We start from the raw sequence: 12,548 nt of genomic DNA on the forward strand, positions 1-12,548 counted from the left end.
AGATAAACAAATATCTGCCTGCATATGGGATCCATATGTTCCAACATGGCAAAAAGAATTTCACCAAACCTATGTGTATGTGACAATAAATCAACCTTTGAACCTTTGAACATCCCCCGCATATCCATGTCCCACTCCAAAGGACTTTAGAGATACAGCGTGGAAACAGACCCTTCAGCCCATCGAGTCCGTGCCTGCCATAGATCACTCCGTACGTACGCTAACATCCAACACAATATGGACAATTTACAATTTTCATTTAACCAAAGCCAATTAACTTATTAACGTGCACATCTTTGAAATGTGGGCTTAAACCGGGGCACCCAGAAAAAACTCACGTGGTCAGGGAGAGCGTGCAAATTCTGTACAGACAGCACCCTTGGGATTGAACCTGGTTTTCTGGCGCTGTAAGGCAGCGACTCTACAGTTGTGCCACCAACCAAAGCTTAAATGCCATCCGTCTACCATAACCAACCTTGACCACTCTGTGTAGCGAAAAAAAATGTCCTGCACATCTCTTTTAAACTTTCCCCCTCTGACCTTAAAGCTTTGCCCTCTAGCCTTTGACATTTCCACCCTGGGAAGAAAAAGTTCTGACTGCCTCTCATAATTTAATATTTATATCCGGTTTCCGCTCAATCTCTGACATGCAAGAGAACACAATTCGTCCAACCTGTCCTTGAAGCTATTGCACTCTAACCCAGGCCATGTTCTGGTAAGACTCTGTCATGCACCCATTGTTCACTATGTACCGAACATTAAGGAAGCACATGTGAAGTGAGAAATTTAGTAAGTAGGTCGACTAGATTTGAGAAGGATACTCCACGGTTAGAAATGATTGTCAGATTCAAAGGCTCTTTTGAGGTTAAAGCTTTAGTTTAGAAATGCAGCTTTCGAAATAGGCCCTTCGGCCCTCGGAGTCCACATGGACCATCGGTCACCTGTTCAAACCCGTTCCATGTTATCTCACTTTCTTACACACTGGTGGCAATGTGCAGAGGCCAATCCACCTACAAACCCGCACGTCTCTGAGATGGGGGGGGAATCTGGAACACCTGGAGGATACGGATGCGGTCACAGGGAGAACCCAAGGTCGGGATCAAACCTGGGTCTCTGGCGCTGTGAGCAGGACCAAGGATGATTACATGGGAGAATTTGGAGAAAAAAACAAATGTAGGATCAGTGTAAGTGGGTTGTTGATGGCCAACATGGAAACTGCCGAATGGCCTATTTCCCTGTTGTATTTTTCCATGATTCAAACAGGCCCATCAACTTTCCCCAGATACCACCACTCACCTACACACTAGCAGCAATTTACAGCAGCCAATTAACCTGCAAACCCACACGTCTTTGGGGTGAGGGAGGAGACCCGCACAGTCACAGGGAGAACGTGCAAACACCACACAGACAGTGTCCATGGTCAGGGTCGAACCCAGATCGGTGGCACTGTGAGGCAGCAGCTTTATTAGCTGCGCCACTGTATTGCCCAAATAAACATTAGTGACCATTGAATTTTTAGAAGAATCTTGTATTTGTGGTCACTGTTTCTGATTCCAGATTTTTATTCCAAATATATTTAGAACATAGAACAGTACAATGAAATTCTGTGGAGTACTGTGAATACTGGAATTCATTGCCACAGACGGTTATGGACGCAGCTATTGGGTATTTTTAAAGCACAGATTCTTGGGTGTCAGGGGTTATGGGGGGAAGGAATAGGGTTGAGAGGAAAAGATAAATCAGCCATGATGGAATGGCGGAGTAGACTTGGTGGGTCGAAGAGCCTGATTCTGCTCCTATAACTTATGAACATGAGTACAGCACAGGAACAGGCCCTTCAGCCCACATTGTCCATGCTGAACATGGTGCCATGTTAAACCCATCTCTTCCACCTGCACATATCCATATCCCTCCATATCTATAGGCATATCTTAAAGCAGCATAAACGCCTCCACCACCACCCCTGACTACGTTCCAGACACCCACCACAACAAAGGTTTAAGGTGAGGGGGGGAAAGATTTAATTGGAACCTGAGAGGTAACTTTTATTACAAACAGTGGTGGGTGTATGGAACAAGCTGGCAGAGGAGGTAGTTGAGGCTGGGGCTATCACAACATAGTAACATTTGGACAGGTACATGGACAGGGTAGGTTAGAGGAACATGGGTCAAACGCCGGCTGATGGCACTAATGTAGATGGGGCATGTTGGTCGGTGTGAGCTGAGGGGCCTGTTTCCACGCTCCATGACTGTGTAAAAATAAACTTATCCTGTACATCTCCATTAAACTTTGCAGGTAAAGGTTCTGACTGTTTAAAACACAAAATGCTGATGGAACTTGGCGAGTCAGGTCGCATCTGTGCAGGGAATGGACAGGTGACGTTTCAGGTCAGGACCTTTCTTCTTTGCTCAGGATTCCAGAGTTCAGCTACTTGTGTCTTCCTGTGTCTACGCTATCTACACCTCTCATTATTCTATACACCTCTGTAGTAAAGCTCCCCTTGTTCTCGTAAGGCACAATCTAAATTCTTGTGGTTTGAAATACCTCCAGAGAAAAGGTTCATGCACAGCTCATTAGTTCATTCTGTGCTGCAATAATAATAATAATAATGATGGATGGAATTTATATAGCGCCTTTCTAATACTCAAGGCGCTTTACATCACATTATTCATTCACTCCTCAGTCACACTCAGTGGTGGTAAGCTACTTCTGTAGCCACAGCTGCCCTGGGGCAAACTGACGGAAGTGTGGCTGCCAATCTGCGCCTACGGCCCCTCCGACCACCACCGATCACTCACACACATTCACACACATTCACACACAGGCAAAGGTGGGTGAAGTGCCTTGCCCAAGGACACAACGACAGTATGCACTCCAAGCGGGATTCGAACCGGCCACCTTCCGGTCACCAGCCAAACACTTAGCCCATTGTGCCATCTGTCGTCAACAACATCCTTGGTACTCTACGGCTAATTGCCTTCATGTGAAGCCAATGAAAGACTAATTAATTTGGGCACAAGCGTTGACGCTTGCTTCATCTTCATCTCTTTCGTCTTGGGGCGGAGCGGTGGCGCAGCGGGTAGAACTGCTGCCTCACAAGTCTGGAGGCAGTCTTTGCCCTGCCTCCACCTCTCCTTTCCAGCTTTCTTCCCCCCACTCTCCACTCCATCAATCTGAAGAAGGGTCCTGATACGAAGTGTTATCTGTCCATTTCCCTCCACAGATGCTGTCTGACCCATTGAGTTGCTCCAGCATTTTGGTTCTCATTCCAAATTCAACCCGCTCCCCTCTGTTAGGTCCCTATTTTAAAAATAAAACACCTTAGCTGATTCATTATTTTTATTTTAACGGTATTACTGATAGTTTAGTGAATGTTGATGCATTCTCTCTTGATGACAGCTCAACCTGTGTTGGGATCCTTACCAGCTGCTGTCGCCATTATGGTATAGCAGCTGCCACTGGGAGGAATAACACTGGGAGAGACATCACGGTCCCTGGGCAAGCAGTGCTGGATCTACCCCACCCTTCCACTGGTATTGAGTGGCTTGTGGTGCTCAGCCCTCTGCTCTACTCACTCTATACCCACGACTGCGTAGCCGGACACAGTTCCAACTCTATCTTTACATTCACCATCAACACCACCGTTGTTGGACGAATTACAGATGTCGACGAGTCAGAGTATAGGAGGGAGATGGATAGACTGACAGAATGATGCCAGAAAAACAACCAATCTCTCAACGTCAGCCAAAGCAAGGAACTGATTGTTGACTTTTGAAGAGGAAGACGGAGGATCCGCAAATCAGTCTTCATCAACGGGTTGGTGGTGGAGGGAGTCATCAACTCCTGAAGATCTGTCCTTAACCCAGCACATTGATGCAACCACAAAGAAAGCTCATCGACGCCTCTACTTCTGTGGAAGATTGAGGAGATGTGGGATGTCGACGAATACACCCCTTGAACCACTACAGGTGGATGGTAGAGAGCACTTTGACTGGTTGCTTCATGGCTTGGTTCGGCAACTCGAACGCCCAGGAATGAAGGAGATTACAGAAAGTGGTGAACACTGCCCGGACCAGTGCAGGGAAAGTCTTGCTGAGCTGTGTGCAAAAAAAGTATTTCACTGGTACACGTGAAAATAACGAAACCATTGAAGGTTATTTTTCACCATTACTGGGGTTATTAATTTATTGAATTTTTGTTTATATATTATATATTATTTGTGTGTTATAGTGTTTACAGGCCTGTAAAGCTGCTGCAAGTAAAAATAGTACCAATGACAATTGAACACTCTTGACTCTGGCCAGTAGCAGAGTTACATTGGTGGTAGAGGGCGGCACCTAGTGGCCACATCATACGGTGCAGATCGTGGCAAACCTAAAGATCTGAAGAGAAAAGCACAGTGGTGAAGGAGGTCATTCGCTCCATCGTTCCTGTGCTCTCTTTTTAAAAAGGGCAAAAAGGTCCCAACCCAACATGTTGTCTGTCCATTCCCTCCACAGATGCTGCCTGACCCGCTGAGTTTCTCCAACACTTTGTTTTTTATTGAAGATTCCAGCATCTGCAGTTCCTTGTTCTCTCCACAACCGATGGTTTGTTGTATTACTGCCATTTCAAATCAGATCGGGAGTGAAGCAGGGATGCGTGATTGCCCCAACACTGTTCATCATCCAGGACAACCTACCTCCAGGAATCGAAACCGTTTACAGAAGACATGGCAGACTTTTCAATCTTGCCCGTTTCAAGTCCAAAACTAAGACATCTATGAGCTCCCTTATCGAGTTCCAATACGCAGACGACAACCGTGTTGCAGTTCTCTCAGAAAATCATCTGCAGCAGATCCTGACTGCCTTCAACAGTGCACACACGAAACTTGGACTTACCATCAACTCCAAGAAGACTCAGGTTATCCACCAATCGTCACCAACTGAGACAAATCGGAAAGAACCATCACTTCAACTTGGTGAAACAATCCTGGAAAATGTGGATCACTTTCTGTACCTTGGAAGTCACGTCTCCTCCAATGTCGACCTTGATGACTAGATCCAACATCGTCTTAAGTGTACTGGATCAGCTTTTGGACGTCTTCTAACGAAAGTCTTTCAAATTCGTGACATCCGAACAGACACCAGAATGTTAGTGTACAAGGCAGTGGTGATTCCAATGCTCCTGTATGCATCAGAAACCTGTACAACATACTGACGACATCTGAAAACACTTGAAAAGTTCCATCAACAATGTCTTCGAGGCACCAAATATCAGTTGGGAAGACCGAGGAACCAACGTCAACGTGCTGAATGAAGCAAAAACATCTAGCATCGAAGCCTTCGTCATCAAGAACCAACTAAGATGGGTCGATCATGTTGTTCAGATGGATGACGAGCGTCTACCAAAGCAAACCTTCTACTCCCAGCTTAAAGAAGGCAAACATAAAAGAGGCGGACAAAAGAAGAGATTCAAAGGCGTCTTAAAAGCCAGCATGAAGAAATGTGAAATCGACATCGACAATTGGGAAACCAATGCCAAGGACAGGAAACTCTGGCGAACCATCATCCAAGAAGGAACAGCGACCTTCGAAGCCAACAGATGCGCAGAATTAGAAGAAAAGAGGAGAAAACGGAAAGAGAGGCAGCAACAACCAAAGTCCGATCTGCCATCTGGAGTTACCTGTCCTGAATGCTGAAGAACTTTCAAACCCAGGATTGGACTCATAAGCCACCTGAGAGTCCATAAAAGCAACAGAACATAGACCATCATCCTCGACCTTGATGACCTCAATAGCCATGACGATTATTGTTTATGTAAAAGGACTATCAAGCAACATTTGAAGATCACTGAATCCGCTCCCACTGACCTTTCTCAGTCTATTTTAGGATGTGCAAAGAAAACCCTCCCTGAATATTCAAAGCTGCTTCCTCTAATTATCCTGCCAGTACAAAGAGTTTATCGCCATTCCCCGATTCATGAAAAGACTGCGGTTCATAACAGCAAGAAATGGCTTTAATAATCTAGAGGACCTCCCCCAAAGAGTCAATATCTTTACTGTAGATCAATCACTATTAGCTGATTTGATCCACGTCTGGTTACTGATGTACACCGGATACGTGATCCAGTTCGGGTTTCAGCTACGTCATCTCGTGTGCCGGTTCGGCTATTCTTCAGATTCATCTTCGAGCTTGAACCTACAACAGTCATGTGTATTCGCTCTCTATGTTTATGCTAATAAAGAACTTATATACGAAGTTGGACGACTCAGTGTTTATACAGCTTCGTACATTTACTCCCTAAATTCATTGAGAGTCATACAGCATGGAAACAGGCCCCTTGGCCCAACTTATCCATGCCCCATCTCACCTAGTCCCATTTGCCCACATTTGACCCTAACCCACTCTTATCAGGCAGAAGATATAAAAGTTTTAAAGTGCGTGCCATCAGATTCAGGAGCAGCTTCTCCCGACTGGTATCAGATTCTGAATGTTCCTCCCATAACATGGGGGTATTATAGCAACAATTAAACCACATTTTGGACAGGTACATGGATAGGAAAGGTTGGAGGGATATGGGCCAACTACGAGCAGATGGTACTTTATTGTCACATGTACCAAGGTGCAGTGAGATTCATTTCTGTACACAGTTCAGGACATGTATCATTGTACATAAGCGCTTAGATACATCTTAGATAAGTATCTCAGATACAGTCCAAATGTCGTACACTGAGAGTGCAGTACGCTGAGGTAATATATAGATTTTCCCGTCTCTTGGCACCATTTACAAGTCTCAGTTGTTGTAAGTGCAGAGTTCTTGGCCTGGCCATAGAGGCCCATTGTCCCGGCAGCATAGCGGGGTTGGCCTGGCTAAGAGTGGCCGTTGGTGTCCTCTGCCGCTGCTCCACCACTCTGCCGCATGCGGTCCACGCGCTCGGCCTCTTGGAGCAGCACCCAGCTCAGCAGAGCCCCAGACTGCCGCAGGGTCTCCAGCGGCCCACTCCACCCTTGATGTAGTGCACTCCCTGCCGCTGTCCAGTTCCTTCCACCCTGGGCGGGCGAGCCGGGCCTTCCAGGCTGGTCTTCCGTCTTCACATCCTGGACATAAATCCTCTCTGCAATCTTTCCAGCTTAATGACATCCCTCCTGTAGCAGGGTGACCAAAACTGAATACAATACTCCAAATGTGACCTCAGCAAAATTGTGGACAGCAGTAACATAACGCCCCTCTGCCTCAGAGGGCGGTGGAGGCCGGTTCTCTGGATGCTTTCAAGAAAGAGCTGGATAGGGCTCTTAAAAATAGCGGAGTCAGGGGATATGGGGAGAAGGCAGGATTGGGGATGATCAGCCATGATCACATTGAATGGCGGTGCTGGCTCGAAGGGCCGAATGGCCTACTCCTGCACCTATTGTCTATTGTCTATTGCCCCTATGCTCAATACCCTGACTGATGAAGGCCAATGTACCCAAAGCCCTCTTGTCCACCTTATTCACCTGTGGACAGGTACATGGATAGGATAAGTTTTGTGTTATTATTGTACCACGGTAGAGTGACAAGCTTGGTTTATGCGTACTTTCCAAATGGATCAGAAAATATGATCTGATATTATCAGATAATATCATCTGATAATTGTATTAACATTATACAATGTTATGTTATACAGTCAAATATAATGCAATCAAACATAAGTACAATCAATTGAAAGTCAAGTACAATAGGTAGAGCAAAGGGAAAGATCCAGTGAAGAATGTAGTTCTCAGCATTGTAGCCCACCAGTTCTATAAACAAAGCCCAATGTCTGCAATGGGTTAGCGGTGAATCAGGCAGCACCCTAGGTTTAAGGTGAGAGGGCAAACATTTAATGGGAACCTGAGGGGCAGCTTTTTTGCACAGAAGGTGGTGGGTATATAGAACAAGCTGCCTGGGGGGGGTAGCTGAGGCAGGTACTATAGCAATATTTAAAACACATTTGGACAGGTACATGGATAGAAAAGGGATATGGTCCAAACGCAGTCAGGTGGGACTAGTATAGCTAGGACATGTTGGTCGCTGTGGGCAAGTTGGGCCTGTTTCCACTCTCTATATGGGTCTAACGTGGGTAAATAGGTGTAGCGTAGATGGGTTGGCATGGGTGGGTTGGGCTGAAGGGCCTGTTTCCCAGCAGTGTGAGTCTCTGGCTGAGAGGAGAGAGCTGCAGGGAGTTGACCGGCAGTAACCCTGTGGCCGGATCAGGGCAGAGGAGGGGGAGGAAATGCAACGTAGGAAGCTGCCGGCACATCTGAGGAAGAACGAGCATCCTGGGACCTGGCGGAGTCTGCCGGCCCGCCATCTGGAACATTCCAGAACGGGCACGCCCAGGGTGAGAAGGTCAGCGCTGTCCCAGGCTCGGAGCTGGGCCGGGACGTCGGGATCTGCTCTACATCTGCTGCAGGAGACATGGGAGAGTGTGGGTGGTGGGACCAGGGGTGACGGCACCAACTCACCTACACTCTCACCCACCACCCCCCTCACCCACCCCCTCACCTACTCGCCCTCTCACCCACCCCCTCACCCACCCTCTCACCCACCCCCTCACTCACCCCCTCACCTACTCACCCCCTCATTCACCCCCATCACCCACTTCCTCAACCACCCACCGCCTCACCTACCCAAACCCTCACCCAGACCCTCACTCACCCACCCCCTCACACCCACTCCCTACCCTCACCCTCACCTCACCAACCCCCTCACCCACACCCTCACCTCCCCTCACCTACACCCACACCCTCACCTTCCCTCACCCTCACCCCACCTTTTCAACAACACCCTCACCCCACTCCCTCACCCCACACGTGCTCCGTGTCTGACCCCCGGCCCCAGGTCATCACCTGTCCCGGGAAGCTGGGCAAGAGTCCAAAACCCCAAAATCTCCACTCAACATCCCACCAGTCTCCCCTTCTGCTGACATCTGCAGTGGGGAGGGAGAGGGAGGGAGAGGAGAGAGAGGGGGTGGAGACAGAGATGGAGACAGAGATGGAGAGGGAGAGGGAGAGACAAATGGAGGGAAAGACAGAAGGAAGGAGAGTAAGAGAGGGTGTGAAGGGGAGAGAGAGAGAGATGGGGAGAAAGAGAGGGAGAAAGCAAGAGAAAGAGACAGAAAGGGGAAAGCAGAGAGAGACAGAGGGTGAGAGAGAGCGAGAGAGAGAGGGGAAATACTTTAACAATTTTTTAAAGAGGAAGAACATATTACATTTTACATTGGAAAGTTATGAACTGTTTTGTATATTTGTAACCCGGGGGTGAAATATTCAGCCCATCCTGTCTGTGCTAACTCTGGGGATGATCAACCATGATCACATTGAATGGCGATGTTGGCTCGAAGGGCCGAATGGCCTACTCCTGCACCTATTGTCTATTCAGTCCTAACAGTTTACCCAACACCATTTTCTGACTAAAGTGGATTCCCTTCAGTTTCTCTCTCCTACTAGATCAAGTCTGGCAGTGACCAGTTTGTCCTGTGACTGTTGAAATGCAGGGTGAATGTTGTCAAATGTCAAGTGTTTAGTGGTCATATGAACAGCGACAGGTAGGGTTGCCAACTTTCTCACTCCCAAATAAGGGACAAAAGATCAAAATAAGGGGCAGATTCCCAACGGCAATTAGTTGACCGACTCGGCCGTTGTTGGGTGAATGATGAGTTGGCCCGGGTGCTGGACTGCACACAAAGCCCAGCCGGCTGATGAGTTTTTTAGCCCAGGCCATGCGACATCGCGCGCAAAGTCCGGCCCCCATCCAACTCATGAACCAATGATCGGCGATGAGAAGGAGGGGTGGTGGTGTTGGCGGTAAGCGAAAGTCCGAAGGTCGGACAGCTGTCTGGGCTGCCGACCAACGGGGCCACGGGTGAGGCACTGCTGCTGCACTCCATGGGCTGCATTACGTCGGGGCGAGTGAGGCTGGGCTGGACGCAGCGCTCCGACCCGACAGTCCCCTCGACCCGAGTAGTAGCGGTCAAACGCGGGACAAGGGCGGTCCCGCATGGGACAAACCAATTTAGCCAAATATATACGGGATGTCCTGGCTAATACGGGGCAGTTGACAACCCTAGCGATAGGATCAATGAGATTTCCACTCGCTGCAGCTTCACATTTGTGCAACAACACAACAAATACCTGCACAATAAGCAGTGAGACAATAAACTGTCGATTATGGAGACACAAGGAACTGGATATGCTAGAATCTTCAGCGAAAAAACACAAAGTGCTGGAGGAACTCAGCGGGTCAGGCAGCATCGCTGGAGAAAAGGATTAGGTGACATTTTGGATCGAGACCCTTCTTCAGACGTCAGGCAGCTTCCTTTTTCTCCAGAGATGCGGCCTGACCCACTGAGTCACTCCAGCTTTTTGTGTCTATCCATTGTCAATTTTTGTTGTGTATTGTGTGTATATATGTGTGTTTGTGAGTATGTGTGTGTGTGTGTGTTTGTATCTATGTGTAGGTGTGTGTTTGTGATTGTATGTGTGCATGAGTTTGTATCTGTGTGTATCTGTATGTGTGTGTGAGCATGCGCAGGGTCGTTCAAGAGCCTGATAGTTGATGGGAAGAAGCCGTTCTTGCACCTGGTGGTCATGGTTCTCAGGCTCCTGGACCTTCTTCCTGATGGCAGGAGTGACATGAGAGCGTGGCCATGGTGGTGACTCTGATGATGCTGACTGCATTTTAGAGGCAGTGCCTCCTGTAGATCCCTTTGACGGTGGGAGGTCAGTACCCGTAATGGACCGGGCAATGTCCACCATAGGGTCTATCATTCACTCACTCACTCACTCACTCACTCACTCACTCACTCACTCACTCACTCACTCACTCACTCACTCACTCACTCACTCACTCACTCACTCACTCACTATCAGTGGTGTAGGGATTTTGATGGTTTTCGCTGAGCCAGTGATCTTGAGGCAACGGGTCCCGTAATGGGTCAGGCAGCATCTGTGGGCCCTGATGTAGTGTTTCGAGCCAGGATGTTGATCATTTGTTAACGCCCCCCACCGCAGATGCTGCCTGACTTGCTGTGTTCACTCAGTTCATGTCGGTTAATGTCCCTTGTACCGCGGTACAGTAAAACGTTTTTGTTGCATGCTATCCAGTCAGCGGAAAGACTTTACATGATTACAATCGAGCCATTCACACATTATAAGGGACTACTGTTTAGTATAAGATAAAGCTAGTAAAGTCCGATCAAAGATAGTCTGAGATAGTAGTTCAGGACAGCTCTCGTTGTGGTAGGATGTTGCCTGATAGTAGCTGGGAAGAAACGGTTCCAGAATATGGAAGTGGACGTGATGGTGGTATAGCAGTAGAGCTGCTGCCTTACAGCGCAGGAGACCTGGGTTCTACCCTGAATACGGGGGCTTGTCTGTATGGAGTTTGTATGTTCTACCCATGACCTGTGCCGGTTTTCGTTTACAGTTTGGTTTCGTCCCACGCTCCAAAATTGTAAATTGTCCCTAGTGTGTAGGACACTTAGTGTATGGGGATCGTTGTTTGCATGGACTCGGTGGGCCAAAGGGCCTGTTTCCGCGCTGTATCTCTAAACTAAACTAAACTAAACTGAATTGAACTAAACTAAAGAGATTGCACAGGGTAAGATTTAATTCCTCGTAACGCATGAGGCTGAGAAGAGGGACAAGTTTGTAGGTTAATTGGCTTGTTATAAATGTATAAATGTAAAACTGTCCCTAGTCTGTGCAGTTAGTGTTAATGTGCGGGATCGCTGGTTGGTGCAGACACGGTGGACCAAAGGGCCTGTTTCCACTCTGTATCTCTAAACTAAAAAAAATAAATACATGACAATAAACTAAACTAAAATAAAACTAACTACAATACAAAATTCTGTTTTCCAAGAGAGTTCTTAATTCCCTCTTGCCTCCATGTGTTTTTGATCATCTCTTCTAACAGTATATGTTATAATAATTATATCCAGCGTATGTTATATGTTATCTCTCCTAAAGGGATATAAAAGGTCTCTGACCCTAATCCTAGACTCTCGGATCCTGTAAAACCTCTCTGGGGCCGTGAGGCATCAGCTGTACCAGCAGCATCACCTTGCCGCCCCCAATTCTGTCCTCTTAATCTTGTGACTACATCCATTCCCTCCACAGATGCTGCCTGACCCACTGACCCTTCCTCCTTCAGTTATCATTAAGTGAATGGACAGACAACGTTGATCAAATCCTAGACGAGGCCCATTGTAAGCGGACATGTCTTCACGCACTTGTGAAGGTGGTGATAAACTCAACGTGACCTGATGATCAGGCAACAACGCTGACCGGAGAAAATTTCTATAAAAACCTATGGTACTTTTGCCAATTTTCTCCTGACATTGTTTAAATGGTTTACGGGGGATTAATGCTGTAATCCAGGTTCCACTAACATTCAGCTTCAACCAGAGATGTGGAAGGGATTGACTTTGAACTCCTTGACTGGAACCGCACATAGTTATAACTGGAAAGTTAATAGCACCTTTATCCAGGCATTGATTTTCAGATAAGCAAACTTTGCCCTGGGATTTATGGGTCCTGCAAAATCTT

Source organism: Amblyraja radiata, chromosome 3 (genome assembly GCF_010909765.2).
Source record: "Amblyraja radiata isolate CabotCenter1 chromosome 3, sAmbRad1.1.pri, whole genome shotgun sequence".
NCBI lineage: Eukaryota > Metazoa > Chordata > Chondrichthyes > Rajiformes > Rajidae > Amblyraja > Amblyraja radiata.